This window comes from Hydra vulgaris, chromosome 11 (assembly GCF_038396675.1).
Source record: "Hydra vulgaris chromosome 11, alternate assembly HydraT2T_AEP".
NCBI lineage: Eukaryota > Metazoa > Cnidaria > Hydrozoa > Anthoathecata > Hydridae > Hydra > Hydra vulgaris.
The window spans coordinates 36,947,762-36,964,773 of NC_088930.1; the positions used below are offsets into that span (position 1 = coordinate 36,947,762).

At 29.1% G+C, this 17,012-nt stretch overlaps 1 long non-coding RNA gene across 2 annotated transcripts; it reads left to right on the forward strand.

Moving 5' to 3' along the window:
- The first annotated feature begins 405 nt into the window (after positions 1–405).
- On the forward strand, positions 406–7,279 carry LOC136087622 (uncharacterized). Of its 2 annotated transcripts, XR_010641937.1 has the most exons (3): positions 406–1,621; positions 6,765–6,833; positions 7,097–7,279. It is a non-coding gene; the product is annotated as an uncharacterized LOC136087622 (long non-coding RNA). The 2 variants fall into 2 exon arrangements; XR_010641938.1 differs by lacking the exon at positions 406–1,621 and having other exon boundaries at positions 4,337–6,833.
- The last annotated feature ends 9,733 nt before the right edge of the window (positions 7,280–17,012 follow it).

Here is a 17,012-nt window from a genome sequence, read left to right on the forward strand (position 1 = left end):
AAACATTCAGAAGGCTGTGAAAAAAAGAGTTTAAAGATTCCAGTGTTTTTAAAACCCTTATTCTAGCAATTGTACCTTACATGGATAAAGGTTATGTAAACTTAAGAGTGCTTAGTGGAAAACACAGTATAGGATCTTTAAACTGCTCATTTTCAGGAGACATTAGGTTCAACTACAAATGGTCGGAAAACAATGCGCATCTTCTAAACACCCGTGTCCATTCTGCAAAAACGTTTTTAAAAATTTTATTCTGAGATACCTTTATTGCCTAAAGCTAAGGCAAACACAATCATTAAACTTAATCAGGCCAAAAAAACTAAGTTCTAAACTTAATCAGGCCAAAAAATTTTAAAATAGCTTTCATCCTCCTTTTGTCACAGGAGATCCTGAGAAAAAAATCATTGAGATAATAAACATTCCATGACTACATATTTTATTGGGTTGGGGAATAAGTTCATTCGGTTTTTTTCAAAGAGGATTGTTTAAAGGATTTGCTTGTTGTTGAGCAAAGTATTTTTCTTCATTAGACAGTGCCTTTTTTGCTCTACAGAACTGTGTTGCTTGTTTTTTTGAATACTTTTGGTTTTTCCTATTTTCCACCCTTAGAAATGGAATACCCAGGTGGCAAAAATCAGCATTTTTGACACCTACTTTTCTTCGCTTTTTATCGCGGTCAAAATGCAGCTGAAGTGACATATGCAACGTGTATGGAGAAGGTGTCATAGGTGACAAAAACGGCGACTTTGATCTCGAAGACATACCTTGCAGTGGAAAACCCACAGAGTTCGATGAGGAGCATCTCAAGGCACTTTTGAAAGGAAGATGGTTGTCAAACAAGTTGTGAATTGGCCGAAAAAATGAACTGTTATCATAAGATGATCCTCAATCATCTTCGCTCAATGAGATTTGCCGAAAAGCTTGGAGACTGGGGGATTCACAAGTTTAACGAAGTCAACAATGAAAATCGTCTTCTAATTGCTGCTCAACACCTTGCGCGCCATCGAGCAACACGCGGCCATAAACAGCGCTTTTTATACCAAATTATCACGGGAGATGAGAAATTGGTGCCTCTGCGTCAATATGAAACAAAGAAAGGGGTGGTTGGCCCCAGGAGACACGCCGACGCAGAGAGTCAAGCAAGATCTCCACTCGAAAAAGACCATGATCTGCGTTTAGTGGGACTGGGAAAGCATGATATACTGGGAAATGCTAGAAAGGAACGCAACAGTGAACAAGGAGCTCTACTTTGCCCAACTACGCCGCGTAACTGAGACTTTGCGAATGAAAACCCAGTGAAAAATAAAATCGCGTCCCACATGGGTTCCGCGTGGGTTCCGTGTGGGATTGATGGGATTTATGTGGGACGGATTTTCCCATGTGGTATCCGTATGGAAATTTGTCACCTTAAACCCATGTGGGTAATCCCACATGGGTTACATGTGGGAACCATATGGTATTTACACATATGGGAAATCCCACGTGGGTTTCCTGTGGGATTTGCATGGGAATTAATTTAAGAGCTGGAAACTAAAGAAAAAAAATTTAAATCAACATTGCATTGCGTTACGTTTATTTTGTGTGAAAATATTTTATATCAATAAAGAGAATGGCAAGCAAGTATGTAAGTACCACGAATAATTTTTATCTTTCTTTATAGAAATAAGATTAAGATTTGTGCAAATAGACGTATTATTAGGATAATATAATAGTTATTTGAATATAGATCTTGAGTAATTTATTTGCGAACAATTAACTGATGCAAGTTGAAATGTTGTCAAAAACCAATCTTGCATGCATGGGACACTGCAGTGTCCCACAGTACCACAGAACCACAGAAAACTGAACCCAGAGGCTTTATTCTCAATAACACTGGAGTACCCAGTGTTATTGAGAATAAAGCCTCTGGGTTCAGTTTTCAAAGTAATATGATCTAAGTAATGTTTAAATAAAATAATATGCTTTAAAATGCATATAGTTATACATATAACTCCTGATAGTTAACTATATGTATAACAAGTTATACATATAATTTGTTATAAAAACTTATTTTTTAAGGTTATGCTTGAACAAATTAGTACCAATTAATTCAAATTCAAGATTTAGTTAAAGTTCAAGTTAATGTTCTTATTTATTCATTGTTTTTGTTAATTTTATATTTATTTGTTCAAATTTATCAGTTAGTACTATATTTTACTACAGTAAGAATATTTATCATTGTTGAACGTGATTTTATTAGTAACTTAATTTTACTATCAACATATTTTGACAACACTCTTTACATTTTAAATGATGACAGCTTTACTTTTCTATTGATGTTAAATTTATTACGTTTCAATAACTCAGAATGAATTTTAACTGAATTATTGTAAGCTTTGTAGGGGTTCGTTGTATATCAAATGGTGTTGTAAATAAAGTAAAAATAATATATATATATATATAAATATATATATATATATATATATATATATATATATATATATATATATATATATATATATACATATATATATATATATATATATATATACATATTTATATATATATATATATATATATATATACATATATATATATATATATATATATATATATATATATATACATATTTATATATATATATATATATATATATACATATTTATATATATATATATATATATATATATATATATACATATATATATATATATATATATATATACATATTTATATATATATATATATATATATATATACATATTTATATATATATATATATATATATATATATATATATACACATATATATATACATATATATATATATATATATATATATATATATATATATATATATATATATATATATATATATATATATATATATATATAAATATAACATTAAAACAATAAAATTGATACAAAATTTCACTTTAAAACGAATACCATTAACATTGTGATGATAATAGCATTAGGAAACTAGTATTTATGTATTATTATTGTACTATAAATAAATAGTTTTTTAATTCATTTTATAAAATGGAGACTGACAACTAATAATTAGTGGAAATAAATACAAATTATAAAAATCATGTAAACTTCATTTATTATTACTAAATACTATATTAATGTTAGTCTACAAAGTTAAAATCAATTTAGAGCATTGTTATTAGTTCTTTTGCGATTCGCACTTCCACTTCTGTCTCTCAAATTTATAAAATAGGTGGTCAAAGCTTGCTCAATAGGTAGGTTCTCAGCATAACAATGCTTTTTTCTTACACTTTCTAAAGAGAAATATGGCAAATTGATTACTTATTTTACCTAAATCGTAGGGTCATCTATGCATAATGATGTCAGATGATGACCCGGTTTATTGAACAACTTCACCCTTTATCAAACTCAGTCAATTTTTTGCCATCTCCCATTGAAAATGATGTCAGTTTTTGTTATCGTATTATGATGGTATATCTGAATTGTTAATATAATATAAAAAATGCATATACCATCAATTTTATTTGGGTTCAATTATACATTTATTCTCAACAGTACTAAAAGTAAAAAAAAAACAACATAAATTGTTCTTTCAGATAAGCAAGCTAATTTCTGAATTTAAATTGTTTTTCCTATAATCCTCTACAGTTTTAAGCAACAAAAGCAAAACGTTTTTAGACCACATTGTTGGTGTAAATACCTTTAAAACCTGCTCATAGTTAGCATAAATTGTTTTACTTTTTTTTAAAATAAAATATTTTACTTTTTTATTTTTAATTCAATTTTTTAATTGACATTATTTTGGTCTCAACATCCCCTCCCCATTGTCAATTATTGTTAAACTCACACTGCCCCTCTATCTACTGGCATCATTTATGGATGATCCCATAGCCTAAATACTATATATATATATATATATATATATATATATATATATATATATATATATATATATATATATATATATATATATATATACATATATTTATGTATATATATATATATATATATATATATATATATATATATATATATATATATATATATATATATATATATATTTATATATATATATTATTTTTACTTTATATACAACACCATTTGAGATACAACAAACCCTTACAAAGCTTACAATAATTCAGTTAAAATTCTGTCTGAGTTATTGAAACGTAATAAATTTAACATCAATAGAAAAGTAAAGCTGTCATCATTTAAAATGTAAAGAGTGTTGTCAAAATATGTTGATAGTAAAATTAAGTTACTAATAAAATCACGTTCAACAATGATAAATATTCTTACTGTAGTAAGAATTAGTACTAGTTAACAAATTTGAACAAATAATTATAAAATAGTAAAAAAACAATGAACAAATAGCTTGAACTTGAACTAAATCTTGAATTTGAATTAATTGGTTCTAATTTGTTCAAGCATAACCTTGAAAAATAAGTTTATATAATAAATTTTATGTATAACTAGTTATACATATAGTTAACTATCAGGAGTTATATGTATAACTGCATGCATTTTAAAGCATTTTATTTAATTTATATATTACTTTAGATCGTATTACTTTGAATACTGGACCCAGAGTCTTTATTCCCAATTACACTGTGGTACTCCAGATTAAAAATTGAAAAGTTTCTGTAAATATCCTGTTTTTGTTCCTCAATGTACTTCGTAAGTCCCTTAAGTTTTATGAACCTTATTATATATAAAGTTAAAAGTTTTGGAGCCTAAAAAAAGTTACAGAAACCTCCCTTTCTCCCCCTATTTTAATTTTTTTTTTTAATAAAACAAAATTTGACTTTCAAACCAGCATTTCTTTGCGGGACACTGCAGTGTCCCATGCATGCATGCTTGGTTTTTGACAACATTAGAACTTGCATCAGTCAATTGTTTGCAGATAATATACTCAAGAACTATATTCAAATATCATATGAACATGTTAGAGAATGTTCATATGATATTTGAACATCACAAATTTAATAATATTGTTGTGATATGTTATATAAATATTTCCATAATAGATTATGATATGAAAATAAGATAGAATATGAAGGCAATGATCAAAGAATAAATTTACTTATAGAAATTTAGATGTTTGTGTATTAGTTTCAGAATATTATATAATGTGTGACCGCGGCCTTCTATAATAAAAGGCCTTGACATCGCGCAACAAAGTTGTTAAACTGAAGGCCAATTCCTAATACTTTGTTTACATTTTCATCTTTTAACATTAGACGAAATTTTGTGTTCGCGCTTTTTTAATAAATCTTTAAAATGTGATTGGTTTATAAATTAGATAGCCCAACATCAAGACGATAACGTTGTAAGGTTCAAGGCGTTAACATTGTAAGGTAATAATATTGTCATAATAATATTGTCATTGTCGATAAGTTTTTTTAATAATTAAAATGCCTTTAAAATGCTTTGTATCTCTTTGCAAGTGGAACTATCTCAACTACAACAAAAATATCAATTTATTCAACTACAACTACAATATCAATTACAACTACAACAAAAATATCAATACTCAACTACGACAAAAACATCAATTTATAAATTCCCGAAGAATCTAGAGGAGAGAAAAAGATGTAGTGAAGCTATCCCAAGAACTGGTTTTATTGTTACAGGCTATATAGCATTATATCAACTGCATTGGCCAAATGAAGCACCTTTTTAAAGCAAATATGGGAAGCAACGACCTTTAAACGCACCATCTGTTTTTAAAATATTCCGCCTAGTTGTTTAGCCACACCAGCAAGTAAAGTTAGAAAAAATGTAACTTCAAGCGGTTTTTGAAGCATTTTACCAGATGAGTTAAATGATTTTCTTAAAGAGGATGAACTTATATTTGACAATATTCAATCTTTGTTAAGTGATAATAAAATGTTATTGTTTTCCAGCTTAATAAAAAAAGTTTGCACATACAATCAAAAATGTGCAAACTTGGTGTTCCATTATTTATTTTAGTAATTTTTAATGATTATTTATTTGTAGCTAACCATAATGGCACAATTTGTAATATTTTATATTTAGTTGTAAACAAATTAAAGTTAATAAAAACAAAATCAGCTTTATTTGAAGCAGTTAGATTTTTAAAAAATAAAGAAAGTTCGCTTCTGTCAAATATTCTATTCGAACACCTTAATGCTATGAGAAAAGTTAATGTTGGTGAAGTTTTATATACTTCAGATATTATATGTAGAGCATATGAGTATTTTGCTATGCGACGAAGTTTATATGATTGTTTGTGTATTGACTACAAGTTGCCAAGTATAAGGACTTTAACCCTGTTGAGATATATTGATAAAACTTTTTTTTTTGCTTGAATCAACTTTTGTTGGTGTTTTTTATTGTTGGTGATTTTTATTGTTACCATTTTTAGCAAAAAAAATTAAATATATAGTTATCTTTCTAATATATAGATATATACTTTGTTATGGTTCTGCTTGTTATTGATACTATTTAATATTACATAAATATTCTTAATGAAATTTGAAATACGAAAAGCATGATTATCTTTTAACAATTTTTTGGTTTTCTTTTTATATTTCCGTTTTTACTAGAGATTATTATTAGAAAACATAGACTGCCATTACACCCTACCTAATATAAAAATATATCAATATAAGTAAAAGTGAAAGTTTAATCGGCCTTCAGTTTTTACGGCATTTTGCGCGATGTCAAGGCCTGTTATTATAGAAGTCTACATCATTGAAAAAGTAGGTTTTTACATTTTTGTTTTTGTTTTTTTGTTTAACTACTTATCCTTATTGATCACTTTTTTTCAGGATTCTCCTCATGGGTTCAAGCTCATTACGCATAATATGTGTTCAATTACGCATAATACGTTTGTCATTGTAAGTAATAAATTATGAAATAATTATTTGTGAAATATTGTAGTCATTAATGACTTCAAACTGGCTAATAATTAAAATTGCTTGACTAATAAGGTTCCTTATTAAAATTGCTCTCTTTCTCTCTCTCTCTCTCTCTCTCTCTCTCTCCCTCTCTCTCTCTCTCTCTCTCTCTCTCTCTCTCTCTCTCTCTCTCTCTCTCTCTCTCTCTCTCTTTCTATATATATATATTTATATATATTTGTATTTATATTTTTTTTTTTTAGAAAATGTTTGAAGAAAGTTAGAAGATACTAAAAACCTTGGTATTATACAAGCCGAAGCGATTTAATTAATTCAATTGACAAAAAACGGCGTGTAAATCGCAAAACAAAAAATAATATTTTTAATATTCGTTTTGGATGTATTGATTAATAGCATTTATTTAAAAAAAAATTCATTTTGCAACACGTTTTTTAATTTTATAAATTTCGTCATAATAGTTTAAGGTAAATCCCACATAGGTTATAGGTGGAAAACATCACATGTAAAAGATCAAAAATGCTACACGTTTTGAATACCAAATGGGATAAAGTAGCAAATACCAGATTAAGTTAAGCCTCTCTGAAAGCTTCGATGATTAATTTTAAATTACTATTTAAGTAATTTTTAAATTAAAAGAATTTTAAAAATTATCATAGAAGCATTCGGATTTTCATTTGTCTAGTATTGACTACTTTTATACCATTTGGATTAAAATATGTGGCATTTAAGATCTATAACATGTAGTATTTTCCACCTATATCCCATGTAGGATTTACCACATAAAACCCATGTGGGATTTACCATATGAAACCCACATGGGACAAAATAATAATCCCCATATGGGTTACATATGGTAAAAACCCACGCGTATCCCATATGGGATTTACCATATGGAATCCATGTGGGATTTACCATATGAAACCCACATGGGACAAAATAATAATCCCCACATGGGTTACATGTGGAAAAAACCCACGCGTATCCCATGTGCGCTTTTTCACTGGGGATCCAAGTTGCACAAGTCGTCAAAACCGCACTTCAAGTGTTCGAATGGGAGGTTCTTCAACATCCACCGTATTCTACGGACCTTGCGCCAATAGATTATCGTCTTTTCCGCTCCTTGTTAAATCAAATGAGGGGTGTTTACTTCGACGGCAAAAAGATCTCAAAAACTTCTTCGACACCAGACCGGGCAATTTTGGCGGAGTGGCATCAGCAAATTGGTCGAGAAGTGGAAGGAGGTTGTAAACAGTAACGGCGAATACATAATTGATTAATTTATTGTTATAATTATTGTTTTTTGTTTAAAGAAAGCTCTTTGAAAAAAACCGAACGAACTTGTTCCCTAACTCAATACTTGGTATTTTTGACAAAATTATTTCTGAAATTGAAAAAAATATGTTTAAGAACAAAGATGATGGTTTTAACCTCATGTCAGCCTATCTCAAGTCTAATAAAAGTTGACAGAGTATCATATCAAGGATAACACAGACTTGAAGGAAATGCTTTAAACTCATTTTTAGAAGAATTTGATATTTTAAATAGATTTTTTTATACACATGGGGCCATTGGTATTCAAATATCTTTCAAAAAAGTTCTAGAAGGATGTTTTGGGAAAACATTGTGTAAAACTTACAAAGATGATATCAAAAAATTGTTATATATCTGTAATATAATGCATAAATATTCACTAATGACATTATTTTATTTATTTTTTCACATTTTGCGATTTTTTATTTATTATCAGTATAGGAACAATGCTATTATAGAATTACTTGCTTTAATCTTAAATTAATGTTTTTTATTATTAATATTTAAATTGCTCTATTATATCTAAATATTTATGAAGTAGTAAAGACAACATAGACAGCAATTCATGTTATTTTTTGCACTTTTTACTAAGAAATTCATAAAAATGGAAATACCTTTTTATCAAAAACCCCCGTTCAATCATTTTAATTTTAACAGATTTGAGTTGAGAAAAGTAACACCTTTCAGATCTACTATGTAAAAAAATTAGGAACAAAAAAAAAAATTTGATCATACTCAGGCCCACTGTGTGGAATGTTTGCTTCGAATTTCTTTTTGATATTGGTATAGGCATTTAAATTTTCCGAGAAAATTGTATGGCCTGTAGGGCGTAGCTTTTTCAAAAAGTTTGCTCAAGTTAGAAAGAGGGGAAATGAGTTGATAGTTAGAAATGAATAATGAGGAGTCTTTTTTATAAACCGTAATGAATATACTAGTTTGAAAAAATTTAGGCATGCTATTACGTCCATAACTTTTATCATTTTTAAGAAATCAAAACATTAACAAAAAGATTAGATACCTCTATTTCACTCACAGGATCAATAAAAAAGGAATGAACAGAAGGCAAATAGCTGAAACAATATCATTTAGAAGAGTCTTAAGCAAGAAGATTATAACTGAGCAAATCTATTTGGTTGCACTTAGCATGACCCATGAATTGCAGTAGTCACATATTTTGGCTTTGTGGCTTTGTACAGTTTTTACACAAAAATTGAAAAGTGTTTAATTACCACAACCTGATAGGCAGAATGTAATTATGTCTGTTTTATTACAGATAAGCACAAAGGCTGGTGAAACAACTTAAGAGTGGTTGAGGACATATTCGTTTTTTTTATTTCATTTGCCATTTTCTTGTAGGCAAATTATCTTACTTTAATTTTTTTTTTTTATTCTGATTCACTCGCAACAAGGCTGCAAGTAACCACTATCAAGTTTGGAGTTACTAGAAAAAAAAAGAATAGATTTATAGAGCAAGGAAATGGTCGACACAAGACTTAAAAGGTTGTATGAGTCAGGAAAACATGAAATTAGAGAGAGTTCTAAAGGCTTTATGCAGGAACAGATACAGTAAACGAATGAAACTTTGCTTAATGGCAAGTAAAGCGAGAATGACTTATAGCTGATGAAACTAGAGACGATAGCTTCTTTGATTAGCGACCATGATGATATTTGTAGAAAAAAGAAAGAGATGCAACATTACTTCAACAGGAAAGAGGCTCAGATTGAGCAGATTGAGCTGGTCTAACTACGTTTACGATGTATTTTTGTACCTTGTCTAGAAGAGAAAAAGCATCATTAGAAGAATCAGCCCAAAAATGACAACAATATACCATACAGGGACAAATAAGAGATTTGTAGTGGTAGAGAATGGAATCAGGAGTAAGAAAATGGCAAGCAGTATCTAATTGACTTCTTTTTTTATTGTCAAATTAAATAAGTCTTTTGATGTTGCACCACAAATGTAGCATCTTATAGTTAAAGTCGTTTGAGTGGCTGCATTATAAATCTTAGCATCAAGCATAGTGAGCATCATACTATGTTTAACTAAAAACCCACTGTTAATTTTGTATCATATAATGAGATAATTAAATTTTCAATAAAGTATATCTCTTCATTTGTTTTATCATTAAATTTTTTGACAAACTAATTTTTATAGGGTGACAAAAACGTGACATAGAAGGAGTTGGATTTTGCCAGATCAATTTTTTGTCTTCCGTACAAGTTAATTGGAGTGGTACAAAAGAACTCTGAAATATACTTGCATCAAAACCAGCACCATTCAGAAATCTCTGCTCATATTTTGTTTTTGCTGTGATCCGTCACAACCCCATTTATAATTTACTACTTTACTCTTTTATTTGTTCGTCTGAGTAATTATCTTTTGCTAATATGTAATGTTCTAAATTTTTTAATTGTTTATCAATGTTTGATGTTACTTGTCTCTGAATTAGATCAAAAAACATTCTTTGGGTCTGACACCTGATAAAACTAAGATAAAGTCCGTTTTGAATTAAAAAATACCTAAACAAAGATGTAGGTTTATTTTAACTAGAAAAATATACTATAGAAATAAAAAAACTTGAAAATTTTTCTATGGTTTATTGATAATGGTAAGTTTTCGGCAAAACACAGGTAGAAGCAAAAAAAAAAAAAAAAAAAAAAAAACGCAGAATCAAAAACTTCCTTGTTCCGTTCCTATCGTATGCTTATAAATACGAAAAATAAATAAACAAATACCGAGCATAAACGGAAAAAAAGTGGCATGTTTTTACGCATAAACGAAATCAAAAACTTAGCCTATCTGTTTCTTTAGAAAAAAAATACATGGAGATGCTTGAAAGTATTACTAATAACTTGTAGTTTGCAAAAGAACTTGCAAAAAAAGAAAAAAAAAATTCTGATCACCATAAATTATTCTTCATTATATGCATAACACAACAGTTTCTGTAATTAATAAACGCAAATGCTTTTCAACACACAGCTTTTCATCAGCTTTTAAGAAAGAAAAGATAAAAAAGTTTTTCTTCTCTAGGAATTTTGCTGCTAACAATGCAAAACTTACAGTCGTCAAACTTATATAGTCATACCACAATGTAAAACACGACCATTCTTTTAGGGATATGGACTCCACATCAAACTTATTGATAAAATCCAGTGACTATAAGTTTACTTATGAAAGAAACAAGTCAGAGTGTATTATTAAGAACGTAATTTTAAATTGGTCCGAAGATTTGTTAAAAAAAGATTTGCAATTATCAAAGTTTGTTACATGAGATGCATCAATCCACAAAAATACAAAACTTTTACTTATTATATTAAGACACAGTGTATTTAAATCAGCTTTCGAAAAAAAGTCTTGTATTTTAAAAGTTCATAATTTTCTAAATAAAACTGCAGAAACAATAGCAAATAACATTTTATAAGACATTAACTTTTACAATATGCAGAATAAGATAATTTATCAGTTAAAAGAACTGAATATCATGCAAAGCTTGAAAAGATTTTACAGAGAGAAATGTTGACAGTAGTTGTGCTGCTCATATAATGCATAATGCACTCTCTGCAGCTACCGATATCGAAAGAATGATGCTAAAAGTATATCATCAGTTTAATAGATTTACTGTTTGCACGGAAATATTGAAAGAGTTTTGCAACTTTATAGGTTACAATTCAAAATAATTCTCTCAAATTCAAAGACACGATGGCTCGTTCCAAAGAAAATTTTGCTAAAATATTCTCAAAATCGATGTATGGAGGTAAAATTTGGAGTGCATTAAAGTATATATCTAATGATTGCGAAAGCAGTCTGTTACTTATCAATGGTAGGGTATTAAAAAAAACTTATCCATAAACATCGTAAAGCAGCATCCATTCAACATAATACTCTACTACATGGGAAAAAACTAGATTTTTCCTATGTAGCAGAGTATTATGTTAAGGCAGCACGTTTAAATAGATGGGCAGAAGGTCCTTTAAATCTGCTGATCAAAACAAACCAATTCTATCATGTTAAAAATATTTTAAAAAAAGAAAAGAACTCCGAGAACGAATTGCAACCCTAGAACAAACTCGGCCGTGGCGCAGTGGTTAGAGCGCTTGCTTCATAAGCAGGAGATCCAGGTTCAAAACGAGCTCTGGACATATTTTTACGTCACGGTATGAAAAGGAAGGAGGCGTGAACTTCCTGGTTAAATGCACTTCCACGGTGCTTTGTGACAAGACCGTTAAGACTTCTTGGGGCACCTAAAAAAAATTAAAAAATAAATAAATTCATTCACCTTTGAGTTGTTAACAGCTTGTTGCTTAATTCCTTTAAGCGAAGCTGAGGGTGGAGTTAAACCAATCTGTATTGGAGAAGTTCTGGGACAATTAATTGGGTAAATGAAAGAATAGCTTTTAAACACTGTTAAAAAATTCGCCTTAGATTCAACGAAGAATGTCCGGCAGCAAAGTGACAGCACTTTCTCTGTAAAAATTAACGGTTTCCGTAGTTTCTATCAGGGTGGCCACGCAAAATTTTTATTAAAAAAGGAGGATATTTTATGATTCTAAAGGAGATTTTGCATAAAATTTAGAGGATTTTTTATCGCAAAACTAAAAAGTTTTAAACAAAAATGGAGGATTTTGGGGGATTTTTTTACACGTTTTAACGTCAATCTTTCGTCACTTGTGTGGCTCTGAAAGACTTTTATAATGCCATTTTTTAAGTTGAATGACTTAGATTGGCATTAACCAGTTTTGCAGACCAGGGTATTCATAACATTATACTAAAATCAATAAATGAAACTTTATTACACAAAATAATGAAAATATATATATTTTATTGATGAATTCGTTCCTTAAGTTCTACCAGCTTTGCTTTCTTGCATTTCAATTCACAGAGAATACTCACTTTGTCGATCACTTTGGATAAAATAGTTATATCGGTCTTTTTTTCTGTCTCAAATGCAAAGTTATCCGCATCTTTTTGAAGCTGGATAATAGTTTTTTTCCAAAGAGACAACCGTAATATTTATTTTTTGAATTTCTAAAGCAATCTTAATTTCTTTTTCATTCTTCTCCTTGCTCAATTTGATTTATGAACAAGTAATTATTGATACTTTTGATGAGAAGATTTCACATAAGATAACCAATTCTTTGACATGGGAAAACTGTGAGGTTCAAAGTTTTTTTGTTTCATATAGTCCAATATTATTCGTTGAGAAATAAGACTTTCCATGTCAAGATTTTCAACAAGAAGCATTTTGTTTTCAGTAAATCCTCGCTCAACAGTTGCCTGACCATGAGATAGAACTAAAACTATTTTGGCAACAGACCAAAGGAATTTATAGTTAGGATCTTGACCAATGTGCTTCCAGAGAAATGAGTCCAACAAATCTTTAGATTCACCAAATTCTTTGAATAATTCTCTGTTAGCCTTAACAAAATTGGACAAAATTTGAATACTCTTGTTTGCTTTTCATTGCGGTTTCAGAAGTCAGTTTTTTCAAACCAACAAGGATTTCAAGCATTTTGTCTAATAAAGCTGTAGATACCGGTTCTAACATTACTTTAGGAGACAAACAAGAAGTACATCGAACAAGATTATTTTTTAATATACCTTTTTTTCTGTAAAATGTGCACATAAACTAGACCAGAACTGTAAAGCGCCACACTGAAGATTGCGTAAATGATTATCGCTCAACTTTCCATTTTGTTTCAAAACTTTGATATCATGTTTTATAGCAAAATCAAGATCAACAGACTCCAACAACACTTGATTAACTTTATCAGTAAAGTTAACTTTGAGCAGCTTATTTACAAAGTTTGCTTTTTCTAAAACATCCTTCTTCAAAAAGCGGCTGCATAAATTACGAAGGACGTTGTCTAGTGACTCGGTAAGAAACGGCATTATTGGATTGTCAGTTTTAAAAATGATTGGGAAATCATTTAATGATGTTGCAATTTCTTCAAAAAATCTAAGTTTAAGTGGTATGGTGAAATCTTCTACAGCTTTAGCAAGACAATCAAAACTGGTGTTTTGTCCGGGCTTTCCGTTTCCAGGTTGCTTCGATTTTGGTAAGCCTTTCCAAAACTTTACAACTTAAATTATTTTAGACCAAACCTTTGGGCACATTTGGAAACATTACTATTTTTAATCCATCTGTGTGCGCAGAATTTCAGAGGGTAATCTGAAAAAGTAGCAGATGTTAGACATTCATAGTCAGCTCGGCGAGAAGGAGACTCACCAAATATTTTATACAAAGAAAAAAGTAGTTTCTTAATGTTACAGTTACTAGCCATTTCCCCAGTTTGGATAGAATGATGAAGGGTATGGAGACTACATGTTCCTATATAAATTAAAGGATCAAGTATATCTTCTTTTTTACTTTCATTTACCAGATTTAAAAAGGCTAAATTTACATCAGGCCCGTCAGAACAAACTTGGAGAACTTTACTACGATCCAAAGAACTTAAACAATTTTTATATGTTGAAAGATATCACCAGCAGATGACATAAGAACTCCAATAAGGTGTTTTTACTTCATTGTCTGTGTCATCACAAAAGCGAACATGCGAAAAAAAGCGAACATGTGACTTTTTTTAGAAATTTTGTTATAAGATTCATCAAATAATGTAGCATAATAGCAACACCGTGACATAAAATGTAACTGCATTTTATTTTTACACAAGTGCAACTTTGAGCAATTTGACTGTCTGGAAACATGGAGCTTACTTTTTGATTCTAAAGAACGGTAAGAATATTTACATTTCAAAACTTCTAGTAACCAATTCACCTCTGCATTTAAAGTCTGATCTCTTGACATCATATCAATCAAATTTGTTTGCTTTTGAGTTGTTATTGTTCTGGTGGATTAGTTCCTTCAGATGCTATTAGATAGGCATCTTTCCTCATGTTTCTTCCCTTTAGCATGCTGTTTTATATTCTCTATTCCACTGTTTGCAATGCTAAAGGACTTCGACATTTTTACAAAATGCACTTGCTTCATCTTTTTTATCTTTTTGCAACCAGCATCTGAACTCCTCTTCAATGAGTCACAAGTCTTGAAATTTACTTTTATACTTAGGCATTATTTCTATTATTCTAAACAAAACAAATTCTTTATGGTAGACATATTAGAAAAAAACTGCATTCAAATCAATTTCTACACTGAAATAAACTCTTTAAAATGTTATAAGAATAAGCAAATATTTTTAAAAATGTACTACTGTAACTAATATAAATGTTAGTACTCTAATAACTAAAATAAAAATTTGATAATCGAAAAAATAAAAATATTATTTTTTAATGAAAATACTATTTTTAATAAAAGTATATTTATTTTTAATTTTTCTAAAAAGTTAGTGTACCTGAAAAAAAAAAAGAGGACTTATAGAGGAGATTTGATCACATTTTCAACTTTTTATAGGATAAAAGAGGACTTTAAAGGAGATTTTTAAAAAAAGAGGACTTTAGAGGATTTTAGAGGAGCTGTAGCTACCCTGTTTTATTTTCCGTAAAAATCAAAGGAAAAAGCCCGTTAAATAAGATACAGAACTTTCTCCGTAAAATTTACGGTTTGCGTATTTCATTTTTTCCGTTCAAATTAAAGGAAAAACTCCGTTAATTCAGCAAATAGACAGTTACTCATTTTACAGAGTGTTCGCAGAAGTCAAAAACAAATGAATAGAATTTATGTTGTTATAAAAATGTAATTCCACTATTAAGAAACTCCTCATACTTTAAATGATTAAAAATTATGTAATACACATCAAACACAACATAAAGAAACTCAGTAGTTTTGAGTAGTTTAGCCACTTACAAAACATTTAAGAAAATCTATTTTAATCACATAGACCATATGCAAAACGTGCTAAGTCTAAAGTATATCAATTTCTGTTTATGCACAACTATGAGTGGCTCAGTTTTTACTAGTTTTCTTAAATTCAGTTTGCTTTGACTAAGCGCGTTTTCCAGATGAAATTCTCATATGTCCATAAAATAGTTATATAATAATAATAGTTATAATGAATATAAACAAATTATATTATATTATAGTAGTTATTATATATACTATATAATATTTATGATAACAAATAATATTTTATTATGACAAATTGTAATATATTATAATAGTTATTATATATATTATAATAGTAATAATAAATATGAACAAAACGTGTTTTGATCTACTGATGCTTTCTTTATTCAAACAGCGCTAGTTCATTTACAAAACTTAAGACTTTTGAGTGAGGTCCGACATACTGTTTTTTACCAGTTTTTTTTTATTATTTAATTTCCTTTTTCAAGATTAGTTTTTGCGATCTAAGTAATAATTAGATCAAATGAATAAATCATTATTTACTGTAAAAAAAAAGAAAAGAAAGTAATGTTGAAAATATTTAAAAACTGTATGTAGAACAAGCATGTAGAGCGTACAGTTTCAGATAATCAGGATGTAGTGATATGGAAGAAAGTGTAGGTTAGAAGTAGATAAAATTAGGAGCATTTTTGTGGAGTAAATCCTTGATTTCAGCTGGCAGCTTTTATAGGGAATTTTGAAAAAATCTATCCAATTGTCTAGCGTAGCACTGGAAGCTTTAGATGTAGGTACATTTGAAATTCAAGGTTGGGTTAAAACCAAAACCAAAGCATAAACCTGAGAAAAACTTTCAATTGTAGTATTTCATTTTATAAGTTACAATCAAAAACCACAATTATAAATAACTTAAATATAGATCAGATAACGAGAATAATAATTAAGAGAGCTTTTTTAAAAAGACTGCACTACAAAAAAGTAGATTTAAAAATACATCTAACACGGGGCAAAATGAGACAGCGGGGCAAAATAAGACAGATCGCATTTA